The following is a 12,984-nucleotide window of genomic DNA, read 5'->3' as shown; positions in this document are numbered from 1 at the left end:
GGCTCAGGTCACGATCGGATGGTTCGTGGGTTTGAGCCCCGCATCAGGCTCTGTGCTGACCGCTCGGAGCCTGGAACCTGCTTTGGATTCTGTGTCTCCTTCTCCCTGCACTCCCCTCTCAAAAATAAATACACATTAAAAAAAAGAATCAGCTATTATTTTAATAGGCGTCCCAAGTAATTCTAATTAATGGCAGAGTTGACAAATACCGATCCGACACAACTCGTTCTCTTTGCAGACGGGAAATGTGCTGTCCAGGGACTTGCCCAAGGATGCACAGCCAGTGTGTGCAGTGGAGGCAGGGCTGGGCATCGGAGCCCTCGGTTCCTGAGGGCATTCATTTCCTCAGGCTGCATAACAAAATTCCACAAATGGAGGAGTTTAAAACAATAGAAACCTACTTCCTCACAGTTCGGAGGCTAGAAGGCTGAGATCAAGATGTTGGCATGACCATGCCGTCTTGAAGGCTCTAGGGGAGAATCTGTTCTGTGACTTTCTCTTAGGGTCTGGTGTCCTTGACCATTCTTGGCATTCCTTGGCTTGCAGCCATAACTCCAGCCTCGGTCTCTCTGCGTCTTCCCTCGGCCCTCTCCCTGTGCATCCTCTCCTTATAAAGACATCCACCATATTGGATTAGGCCCCCACCCTACTCCAGTATGACTTTATTTAACCAATTAGATCTGGATTGACCCTATTTCCAAATAGGTTCACATTCTGAGCTATGGGGTGGCTAGGACATCAACACGTCTTTTTGGAAGATGCTGTTCTGCCCACACCACGCAAGCCTTGGTGGTTCCCTCCACGTACGTATTTGTTGTTATGACCCGTCTGATTCTGGGAAGATTTGAGGGCGCTGGCGTTAAAATAAAACAGACAAAACAGGACTAATATGCTAAGAAGTAATGAATGAGTGATGAGTAAGACCCATCAAGTGGAGAGGGAGACAGGGTTGTAGCAGACATTTCCGGTAGAGACAGGGTGTAGGCACACAGGACTGAATGTCACCGAGTGCCTGGACTCCTGTCTCCCACGGGAGCTTTTCCCACTTTCCCTGTATCTTTACAGGAATGTGGCTGGGCTGCCTAGAAAGGACCCCATCAAGCAAAGCTCGCATAGCGATGTGGGAGTGTGACTTCGGGACCTTCTGGACTTGGGGAGGCTCCTCCCTGTTGCACAGATTGTTGTGGGGAGCCAATGATATAATGCAAATTAAGTGATAACTGGGGGGGAAAAATCACAGTTTTAGAGAGTTGTGCAGTTTACAGAATGCCTTCACATTCATCAGAGAGAACCCTGCCCAGAATTTTGTGGGCTGGATCGACCTGCACGGTGTACTGGTGAGAAGACTGAAGGGCAGGGAGGAAACTGGGCTGTAAATGAGTCACAGCGACACTGGGCGTCCTGGTTCTCGGCTCAGGCCTCTCCCCACTACTTCTCCCATGACAATGAGGCATTCACACTCCCCATGGCTCTTCCCGTCTGCAGTTCTCAAAGTTGTCACACTCAGTCCATCCTCCCCCATCCAACCAACCATCCATCCATCCATCCATCTGTAAGTATATAAGTAAGTGGCTATATTTAATAGCATTTTTATTCATTCTGGTTACTAGTTCATTTGCATTGTCTCAGCTGTTTTCAACGAGAGCCTGTGAATGAGCCTTGGCAAGTGTCCCCCCGCCAGGCTGGAAGGCTGGAATAAAGTCAAGAGCTGCCACCATCCCTGCCCGGTGGGGTTCTACTGGACCAGACTCGGAGCAGGGATGCTCAAAGGAACAGGGGACCCCCCTGTCCCTCTTACGGGCTTCAACCTCGCCCCCCCCCCCCCCCCCAGCTGGCTTCCTTCCAGCTACGAGAGGCTACCACTTCCTGGAGAGCTCTCAAGTCAGAGTATCTTGAACGGAGTTGAACGGAAAGGGTCATTGTTTACAAAACATCTTTTTTTTTTTTTTAATGTTTTAAATATTTATTTATTTTTGAGACACAGAGCGACAGAGTGCAAGCAGGGGAGGGGCAGAGAGAGGGAGACAGAATCCGAAGCAGGCTCCAGGCTCCGAGCTGTCAACACAGAGCCCGACGCGGGGCTCGAACCCATGAAGCGTGGGATCGTGACCTGAGCCGAAGTTGGACGTTTAAGCGACTGAGCCACCCAGGCATCCCCAGCATCATTTTCAATGGCTATTTTAGCTTCTAGTTTTGCGGTGACCACATGTCGTTTAGCCAGTCGGTCAGGTACGTTGTTTTCCCTTTTCCGATATTACAAACAGCTCATAGAAATGAGATTCTATAATTCATGACTTTCTATGTCCGGCTTGATTTGTTTCATGTGATGTTGACCCTCATCCTGTTGTATCAGCTTCTTGATAAACCTTCTTTCCTTGGCTTCCAAGATCCTGTGTTCTTGTGTTTCCTCTCCTTCCCTAGCTGCCCCTTCTCTCAGAGCTGGGGCTAGGGTGAGGGAGGTGAGGCATTCGTGTTGGCAGCAAAACGTCTGGAGGCACCAAAACCCTCAATCATCAAGATAAATATCTAATGCAACATTTTTTAAAAGTCCACATGAATGCCAAAGAAGTCCATGCTGACGACGTGTTAACATTTCAAGTAAAGGCAGAATCCGGTGGCGCCAAGAGTGGGCAGAGACAAGGGAGGTGAGCCTTACAGATGGAGGGTTGGACCCAGGATGGTGAGAGTTGTGGCAGCCCCAGGACGCGAATCCAGTACGCGTTCATCTTGCTCCAATTCTGACTGTCGTAGTCCATGGTCACCAGCTTCTTCCAGGTCCGGCAGCCTTCCCCGTTCTATAGTGTCCTCATCTGAGTCAGACTTGAGATTTCAACTCAATGTCCCATACCAGTGTCCTAAACAATACTTCTTCCGGTCTGCCTTCGCCGTTTTCTGGCAGAACCCCAAGCCTGGGTGGCTAAGTCTCCACTTTCTCTTCTGCCCCATGGATGGGCTAGCCGGCCTGTGGATTCAGTCCCTAGGGCAGGGCGCCATGCTCAAACAGGGGTGATGCTCCCAGCACCTCACTCTCCATAGTGTTTGTCAAGCCTTCTTTACTTTTCTTGGCCCCGTAACCTCCCCGTCCGCCCCTTGCTCTCAGCAGATGGTTGCAGTGGCCCCCAGACTCAGCCAACGACTATCTGATACAAGGGTACAAAGAGCAGGTTCCCTTGAATTCAGGTGGGACGGCAGGTGGATATGATAAGGATTCCCCCATTTAATCCCCCAAAGACTCTGTGGCCATATACTCAATAACCATACACTGGGGCAAATTAGCCATCAGGCATTGGATACAGGCTCTGGGCTGGCACTGCTATTCTAATGGTCACAGCCCCCCATTAGAATCTGCTACACAGGAATCAAGTAGTCAGTATCGTTCTGGCCCAGGTATGTCATAGAGTGGGTACACTGAGTCACCAAACCCACCCCGCAGTCGTTTCCCTGGGTCCTGAACGTGTTTAGGAAAGACACGCTAAGACCCTGGAAAAGAACGCTCACATTGGTTCCTTGACCTGCAGAGTGAGAGATATTGCCTAAGAAAGCCCGAGAACTTCCACCCCGTGCCAAGGTAGTAAATGAGAAACAATATTACATTGTTTACAAAATGTGTGAGATTATTATTTGCAGAGATCAGCGCCACCCTCAGAGTATTGAGGCATCCAGGAGTAGTGGTCCCTGTGATATCCCCACGTGATTCACCAGGCTGACCCTCCCAGAACTCTACGGGTCAGAGCAAAAGACCCTGGAACTTTGGGAACTTAACCCAGTAGTAGATGCCCAGCTGTAGTTACTGACTGATATGGTGAGTCTTCTAGTGTGGATGCTTTTGAGTACGCTGAATGCAGCTTATTCATGGGCAACAAGATCTTTTTCTACACTGATGAGAGAGAACGATCAGAAGCAGTTTACATCCACATGGGACAACATGGTACCCACGTATGGCCTTCCTCTAGGGCTCTACTCCTTCTTCTGTTGTTGTGACGGCAGCGCAAAGGGACCTAGACCATCTGGACATCCTACGGGACATGGCAATGGTTTGCCATGTCGATGGCATTGTGTCAAGTGCCCTTGAAAAGCATGAAGTACTAATTCTGTGTGCTTTGGTAAAGCATGTTCATTCTGGAAGGTGGGAGGGAGGTAAACCAGACAAGATCCCAAAGGCCTAGAGCCCAAAGGGCCAAGGGTCACATCAGTGAAGCTCTTAGGGGTCCACTGGTGGAGACCATGCTGGAAAATCCTCTCTGGGGTAAAGGACAGAGTCTTGCACGTCGATCTCCTACCCCTGGGAAAGACATTCAACCTCTCCAGGTTTGAGAGGCACACATTCCACAACTGGGGATATGATTTCCACCTATGTGTCAGATGTGGAAGGTTTGCGTGGGACCCCAAGGTAGGCAAACCCCATGTACGGGTCCAGGAAGAGGCATAAGCAGCCTCGCCCCTGTGCTGTCCAGCCCAGTAGATCCCGCAGAACCACAGGCATCTGTGGGGAAAGATGTCAGATGGAGACCCTGCAGGCCCCATCGGGAGAGGCACGGTGCAGACCCCCAAGAGTCTAGAGCAAGACTGTGCCATCCACAGCAGAGGACTGGGCACTGTTTGAAAACAGCTCCCGGCATGCTGCTGGGCCTTAGTAGAAACTGTATCTGAGGATGCCATGCCATCTGAGCATGTGGCCACTCATGACCTTGACATTTGCTAAGATCGGGTAGGCCCTGGGAAGTGGAACATAGGGGGTTGAAGGTCCAGAGAGCCCTGCAAACTGCATGAACAGGTGCCCCAGGCCCCAGGTCATCTGCCTCTATGGCACTGATGCTTCTCCCTCAGCTGTGCTTCTCCCTCAGCTGATGCTTCTCCCTCAGCTGATGCTTCTCCTGCAGCGGACACCTTTGGCCAACGATACCATAAATGAGTGACACAAACCACAGGAATTTGCCTTCTCACAGCTCTGGAGGCTGGAGAGTCCAAGATCAAGGTTCCAGTAGGGTCGGGTTCTCCTGAGAGCTCTCCTCCTGGCTGGTAGATGGCCACCTTCTTATAGTGTCCTCACATAGCACAGAAGCACAGAGAGAGAGAGAGAAAGGACCACTTCCATGGTGTCTCTGCTTTAAGGACACTGGTCCTATCAGATCAGAGCCCCTCCCCACCCCTTATGACCTTATTTAACCGTAATTACTCTCCTGAAGACTTTGTCTCCAGATACCGTTGCAGCGGGGGCAGGACTTCGACAGGGGGACACGAGCATTCAGCCCATAGCACCAGCTGATAGAGCGAGAGAGTAATCTGAGCTCGGCTCGCGGGTGCATCAGCTTGGCACGGGGGCAAGCCCAAATGGTCTACAGCTGACCTGCAGCCACTCCGAGGGGGCCGGAAAGATAATGACCGGAGGACAGCGTCCATTGCCAGGACTTCAGGTGGTGCGTCTGGTCATCTACTTTGTGGCCCAAGGTCGGGGCACACAGCATGGCTTAAGAGGCTGTCTGGCAGGTGGCCCTTGCGTAACTCTCCAGCGTCCTGTTTCCTGGCTGCCCACCCACGCTGCACCAGGCACTTCCTCACCGTTCTCTAGATATTATGAGTCTTTTCCCAGGCTGTCCCTCCACCTAAATGCCTTCTCCATGTACTCATCCTTCACCACTCCGTCCAAGTGTCCTTTCCTTACACTACCCACCCCCCCTACAGGGTTGGCGGGTGTCCCTCTGTTCGCCTGGTTTTCTGCCTAATGGAAGTCTTGGCTTTGTCATGCATGCTGCGGTTCATTACAAACACTGATCCCCACCAGATCGCATGCACCTCGAAGGTCGAGGCCCCTGTAGGCTGACAGCTCCAGACCCACACGTCCAGCTACGCACTGGACATCGTCACCTGGGTGACTCACAGACTCTTGAGTTTCTCTCCTAAACGTTCCCCCATTCTGGGCCCCCCGTGGCCCCGTCTCAGGATGCAGTTCTCCCAGCTCCCTTGGGTAGCTAGAAACCTTGGTGGCATCCTGGTTCTTCCTCGCTTCCCTTTCGACCTCACCGTGCATCAGCAACACGCACCGGTTCTAGATCCAACCTGTCTCTCACCTCCACCTCTCCTCTCCCCTGGCTGCCACCGTTCTCAGCTACCTCTCCTGTGGGGTCACCGCTGGCTTCCCCCCGCACTGGGAGGACCCCCTTCGCTGCCACCATGCCGTCTTTCTCTCCATCCAGCCCCTGGTTTGCGTCCTTCCTGGTGTCTGTCACCCTTTACGATCGTTCTGTCTGTCGCCTGATGTTTGCTATCTCTCCCAAGCGGGGACTGTGTGTCTGTCCCTGTCAGCGTACCCCCAACAGTCAGCATGGTGGCCGACTCATAGAAAGTGCCCAACAAAAGCTCATTGACTTAGCGCTAAAGGCGCATTAACGGCCAGCTGGACTATTACGACCGGAGCGCGTTTGTGCGCGGCACTTAGATACGGACAGCACCAGTCCACACCGTGAGAATCAAGCACTTACACCCACGTTTCCAAAACACCAGTTCGTGAAGTCAAACACGGTCGTGATAAGTGCGGCGCCAGAGGGCAGAGGAAGGACAGGCAATCTGCCAGGCGAGGACCCCACATTGAGACAACCTTCTTGCCAGGGTCTGCTCCCATCCGCTGCCTGGAAATCACCGGCAGGGCAATTTCATCCGGAGGTTGGAGCAGCACTGAGAGCAGAGCCAAGGTCCTCAGCCAGGAAATTATATCCTGATTCCTCCCGTGAAAATTGTCCACTCGGAAGCCCGGGAAGGATGCAGGGGAATCCACCCCATCGGCCCGTCCGATTAATGTCTGACAACCTCTCCGGTCCCAATGCTTACCTCCCACAACGTTCATGATTACCCCTTTTCCTTCTCCTGTTTCCCCGTATTGAAATGCACGTGCATAAAAATCAAAGACGAGCTACTTCCTGGGGACAGGCTGCAAGGGCTCCCGAAAGACTCGGGAGGCTGCAAGGGCTCCCAAGAGAGCCGGGACCCCATTTGTAAGGTCAGTCATAACCTGGGTCCATTCTTCCGCTGGGTTTTGGTAGGAGAGCAAGACGGGAACACAGGGAAACAAATCAAATTTTAGAGGCTTCCCCTCTTTTGTCTGGTGCTATTTTCTCCCAGTTCTGACTTTTAACATTTCATTAAAAAAGCCATTTTGATCTTCTAAGAGTCAAGATTAAAAACAAAAACAAAAACAAACTACATCTTTCTTGTAAGAAATGGCTGCATTGACTGAAACCCATGTGGGGGATTTGATAAGGGACAGCAGCAGTGTTCCCTCCTGTTTTTGTAAAGAAGAAAGCAGGAAACCCAAGAAGGCGAATTGGACCCTTTGTCTGTGGTCATGAGGGAAGCCCGGGGCCAAGGCCAGCTGCGCTCAGGCCCCTGCGTCCCTGGCCCTCGACGTGCAGGGAAGGCGGGGTGGCGACGGCCACCTGCCAGGCACCCTGTATGCCTGAGCTCATGTCACCCAGTCCCCAAGCGCTCTGCAAGGGCACCATCCAGAGCCCGTGTCTGAGCAAGGAAAGCCTAAGGACAGTGTCGAGGTCAGACGCGGGCCGAGATGAAGTGAGACTCTAAGTCAGATCTGTCGGTGCCAAAGCCTGGGGGCTGCCTCTCCCCGATGTCTTTCCCTCCCCTGTTCAGGCATCCAGAGCCTCACATGTGCTCGGCTGGCCGGCGAGGGCCCTGGCTGGACTTTCTGGGCCCACGTCAATCAGCTGAACTCACCCGGTCTCCTTGCCAGGGCCCAGCGTCTCAGCCCTCTTTTTCTTCCCTCTTAGTTTTGTTTTGGTTTTAATGCTTATTTATTTATTTTTGAGAGAGAAATAGAGCACAAGCAGGGGAGGGTCAGAGAGAGGGGGAGACACGGAATCCGAGGCAGGCTCCAGGCTCCGAGCTGTCAGCCCAGAGCCCGACGCGGGGCTCGAACCCACGAACCGTGAGATCATGACCTGAGCTGAAGTCGGATGCTTCACTGACTGACCCACCCAGGCGCCCCAGCCTTTTCTTCCCTCTTAAATGGAGCCACCACCCTTCCTCCAACATCCACTCCTTGGGGATCCTCTAGCCACCCCAATGGGCCCACGCACGGAACACAGCATCCCACGCTCATTCTAGGACCTTGGGCCCTGACCCCTCGAGGGAACACGTGAGCAGTGCAACAACAATGACACATTAATGACAGTCATTTGTTGACTACCTTGCAGATGTTATACCTCATAACAACCGCAGGAGGGAACACCGTCTCAATCCACCGCAGACACCAAGAAAGCCAAGGCCCAGGGTGGTTCACTGATCCATCCAGAATGAAGTTAGCCAGGAGAAGAGCAGGGGCCACGCCAGGCTAGGGTTTCTGCACGGCATCCCAGACTAAGTCCAGCTTCCTGGAAGTGTGGAGCCTGGACTCAGACAGCCTGGGTTTATAGTCCAGCTGTGTGACCTTGGGAGAGTTACCCAACCTCTCTGGTTTCTGTTCCTTCATCGGTAAAGCGGAGATGATAAACATCCTACCTGCTTGGTGGGGTTGCTGAAGGGTTACCTGACACAGACGTAACATCCTTAGCGTCGTGCTTGGCAACTGGGCTTAATATATGCCACTGGTTATTTTTCTTCTAGGAATTTGTATTCCGCAAAACGTCATGGACGGTTGGGTAAGAATCTTAACTGAAGTTGGAATGCTAGAAAGTCAGGGGCGCCTGGGTGGCTCAGTTGGTTAAGCGTCCGGCTCTTGGTGTCAGCTTAGGTCACGATCTCATGGTTTGTGACATCGAGCCCTGCGTTGGTCTCTGCACTGACAGTGTGGAGCCTGCTTGGGAGTCTCTCTCTCTCTCAATCTCTCTCTGCCCTTCCCTGCTCGCATTATCTCTCTTTCTCAATAAATAAATAAGAGAGAGAGGGAGACACAGAATCTGAAGCAGGCTCCAGGCTCTGAGCTGACAGCACAGAGCCCAATGCGGGGCTCGAACCCACAAACCTTGAGATCATGAGCTGAGCTGAAGTTGGATGCTTAATCGACTGAGCCACCCAGTACATTTAACCAGAGAAAGTTTGCCCCGGCCACCTCCCCACCTCCAGGGAGGTGGGTGCCCAAGCCCACATCCCCACCGACACTGAGCATGGCCCGCTGAGAAAGCATCGCCCCAAGGGGCTAGACCTTCCTGTGCCTCACACACGAGGGCCTTGACTCAGCAGTGAGTCAACCCCGCGCTCCCAGCACGACCCGTCTAACGGGTGCACTGATTTCACGGGCAAGCCTCTGGGAATTAGCTCCAGTGGCATCTCCTCAAAGCATTGGTCAGGCTTCCTGTTTTCCACATCTGTGACTTGCCCATCAAGATCCTTTGCCATTTCCATAGTCGTTCCTGTCTTTCTTGGTAATTTCCAGAGAAGTTCTTGTGCATTGTGGGTATACAGCTGGCCCTTAAACAACACAGGTTTGAACTGTGCGAGTGGACTTCTATGGGGCTGGGCATTTTCTCTTCCTTGTGAATTTCTTAGTAACATTTCTCTAGCTTACTTTATTGTAAGAATATAGCATAAAACACATATAACATGTAAAATGTGGGCTATTTATGAATCCATCGGTCTTCCCGTCAACAGTAGGCTATCAGTAGTTAAACTGGGGGGAGGGAGTCAAAAATCATAAGTGGATTTTCGACTGTGTAGAGGGGTTTGCTCCCCAAAGGTGCACGTGGTCACGTCAGTTTCAGATATTACAAATACTCTGTTGCAATCTGTCATCTATGAATTTGTCCCTGGTGACCTCCCATGCAACAGACATCCTCTGTTTTTTTTATTTATTATTATTTTTTTTTAATTTTTTTTTTCAACGTTTTTTATTTATTTTTGGGACAGAGAGAGACAGAGCATGAACGGGGGAGGGGCAGAGAGAGAGGGAGACACAGAATCGGAAACAGGCTCCAGGCTCCGAGCCGTCAGCCCAGAGCCCGACGCGGGGCTCGAACTCACGGACCGGACCGCGAGATCGTGACCTGGCTGAAGTCGGACGCTTAACCGACTGCGCCACCCAGGCGCCCCAGACATCCTCTGTTTTGACGTGATCTCACTCGTCAGTTCACCGAGTAGATATCGGCTTGTTGGGATGCCTCTCAACAGAGGAGCCCCCAGCATGGACCGGAACATTCCAGAAGCAGTCCGAGCAGTGCACTGAGAGTCTGGGTGACTGAATCTGAGTAAGTGCAGAATGGCGTTGCCGCCGATCTCCGTTTTACGCCAACTCGCTGGCTTCTGTCTGCACCTTCAGACTGCTGAGGTTGTTCAATTCTGATCCAGAAACTGCACAGCACGGTGTCATCACGGCACACTGATAATCACACACGCTGTGGTTTGGTTGACATCTGATAGGTGGAGGGAGATTAAGGAGAGCCACATTCCATGCTGTGTCCTTCAGAGACCCTGTGTCCTACAGAGATCGTACCCTGTACGACGACTGTACCCCGTACTTGCCGTGTGACCCTGGCCACTCCCCTTCTCTGAGCCTCCTCTCTGTTGACTACAGCAATGATAGTGGCACCTGTATCACAAGCTGCCGTGAGTCGCAAGTGTGTTACTCCACGGAAAGAGGTGAGAACAGGGCCCGGGGCACAGAGAAGATACGGTACGAATGTTTTTGCCATGATTGCTAGCATTATGGAAGAATTACAATGCTCCCATTTAAGGGATATTGAAATGGAGTCTCAAAGAGTTGAAATAACTTGTCCCCACCACCCTGCCAAAGAAAACAGAGTCAAGGCTGCGTGCTCTGTCCACGGACCCCGCGGCTCACCCCAATTCCCTCCCAGGATGTCTAGGTGCGCTGAAATCTGCCTCTCTGTCTGTCCCTCGCTGGGCTTTGTGTTTGGCGTCTAAGGGCAGCGAGGATCAAGGCTACCTCTGCTCCCCGGAACAGACACTCACACGTTTGAAGAGGGTGCACGTGCACTCCTGACCCAAAGGACCTCTTCTCCCGGTTCACTGGCCCCTTCCCTTAAAGTGCCCTGTGGCCGACCACCCACGTGTGTGTCCCACCTGCTTCTGCTGCCCTCGGTCACGTGTGCTGGTTGCCTTCCATCTCGGTGTGGCCCTGCTTTGCTGTGACTTTTTGCTTGTTTTTAATGCTGTCCTGGAAACATGCTCTGGGGTGTAAAACCCACAGGAGAGTAGCATCTGTGTGTGTGTGGGGGTGCTATTTATTTTATTTATTTATTTTGAGAGAGAGAGAGAGAGAGAGCGAGAGCACAAGTGGGTGTTGGAACAGAGACAGAGGGAGAGAGAATCCCACCCAGGTTCTGTGCTGTTAGGTGCGGAGCCCGACGTGGGGCTCGAACCCACCAACTGTGAGATCATGACCTGACCTGAAATCAAGAGCCTGACGCTTAACCGACCGAGCCACCCGGGTGCCCCACACGGGGGGTTTTCTAAAGGACACTTGACTTTCTCAATCATGCTACTGTATCACCCCACTGGCCTCACGCGACCACCTTCGACGTCTTACTTTCCCCCTTTTGCAGATGAGAGAACTGAAGTGTCATTAATTTATCACCAATTCACCCTTTCCACGTCTTCGCGAACGCTTTAATAAACCCTCCTTGAGGGCTGTCTACATGCAGCCTTGTGTTCAGGACATGACGCCCAGCCGCTCCCCCCCGCCACGTACCCCAGTTCTTGAGAATTCAGGATGGGGCGCCGTGTGCACACTTCAGTCCGCACCGTAGAGAGAGAAGCCCAGAACTCTGGCCCCCGCTCTGCCCACTGGGCCCCCACCCCCCTGATATTTAAAACAACATGAGCTGCAGCCACAAAACACAAGACGGCTACTCACCACCTCCGGTCTTGGGCTCAGACCTTGGGGAGAGCTTCTGAGCTCACGGCCACTTAGGAACTAATTGGAGCCACATGATGGCCTTGAGATTCCTGCTGGCTGGACAGCCAGTCCTACCTCCCCGGTAGGGCTGGTCTCTCAAGAGTTTCCGTGAAGTCCCGTGGCTTTTTCAGTACTAGCTGCCCCCAGGCTGTTTGTCCAATCTGCTGACTGGATTCCTGTTGCCTCTTCAGAGCTCCTTCCGGATCTGACCACAATCCTCCTCCTTTCAAGGGGTGAGATGTTAATTTCCTTAATGACTCACTATTGCCCCACTCCAGTCAGGGTTTCGCAAACACTGGCACTGTTACCTTTTAACGATAATTCCATGCATTTCAGGATGTTTAGTAGCATCCCCAGATCCTCTGCCCACTTGATGTCCCTATCGCTCTTACACCCCCAGCCCCAGGCCCAGCCCCTCATCCTCCACCCCCTTGAGACAACAAAAAAGTCTCCAGACATTTGCCAGATGTCTCCCAAGGTTATCTCTGTCTTTATGCCACCGTTTCAACTGGATCCAGTGATCCGTATCACTCTCCCCATGCCTTTGCCATCACCCATTCTCTAGTTGTAGAAAACGAAAGTGGGGTGCTTTCTTTATGAGTGTGTTCAACAAGAGGTCAACCAGAGAGAGAGAGAGAGATTATTTTAAGGAATTGGCTCATATGATTGATGGAGGCACATGTCCAAAATCTGCAGGGCAGCCCAGCACGCTGTAGACCCAGAGAAGAGTTGAAGTCCAAGTCCAAAGACTGTCTGCTGCAGAGTTCCTTCGTGCTCAGAGGAGGTCAGTCTTTTCCCTCTGAAAGCCTTCAATTGATTAGATGGCCCCCAGCATTATGGAGGGCAATCAGCTTTATGCAAGGTCTACTCTGATTGAGATGTTAATCTCCTTCAGAAAACCCCTTCCTAGAAGCATCCAGGACAATGTTTGACTACATATCTTGGCACGGTGGCTCAGCCAAGTTGGCGCGTAAAATTAATCAGCATAGTCAGCAAGGATGAATGAATGTATGGCAAAGAAAGGGAGGATGTACTTGAACTCATCTGGAATGTGGACTTCCATGATTATTGTCTGAAATGTCCGTGCCACACTGGGGCCATCAGCGATTCTCAACCCTGGCCGT

At 52.1% G+C, this 12,984-nt stretch overlaps 1 protein-coding gene across 1 annotated transcript in view; it reads right to left on the bottom strand.

Annotated features, from left to right (window-relative positions):
- Positions 1-12,126, bottom strand: part of SLC2A9 (solute carrier family 2 member 9) — a 241,531-nt gene extending 229,405 nt beyond the window's left edge. Inside the window, exon 1 of the mRNA XM_058723094.1 lies at positions 11,819-12,126. The gene's annotated coding sequence lies outside the window, so the exon portion shown is untranslated. The remainder of the gene's footprint in view (positions 1-11,818) is intronic.
- Positions 12,127-12,984: the final 858 nt, after the last annotated feature.

The sequence above is a fragment of the Neofelis nebulosa genome, chromosome 3, assembly GCF_028018385.1.
Source record: "Neofelis nebulosa isolate mNeoNeb1 chromosome 3, mNeoNeb1.pri, whole genome shotgun sequence".
Lineage (NCBI taxonomy): Eukaryota > Metazoa > Chordata > Mammalia > Carnivora > Felidae > Neofelis > Neofelis nebulosa.
Note: the sequence above shows the minus strand (reverse complement) of the source record. Positions and strands in the feature narration are given on the sequence as shown.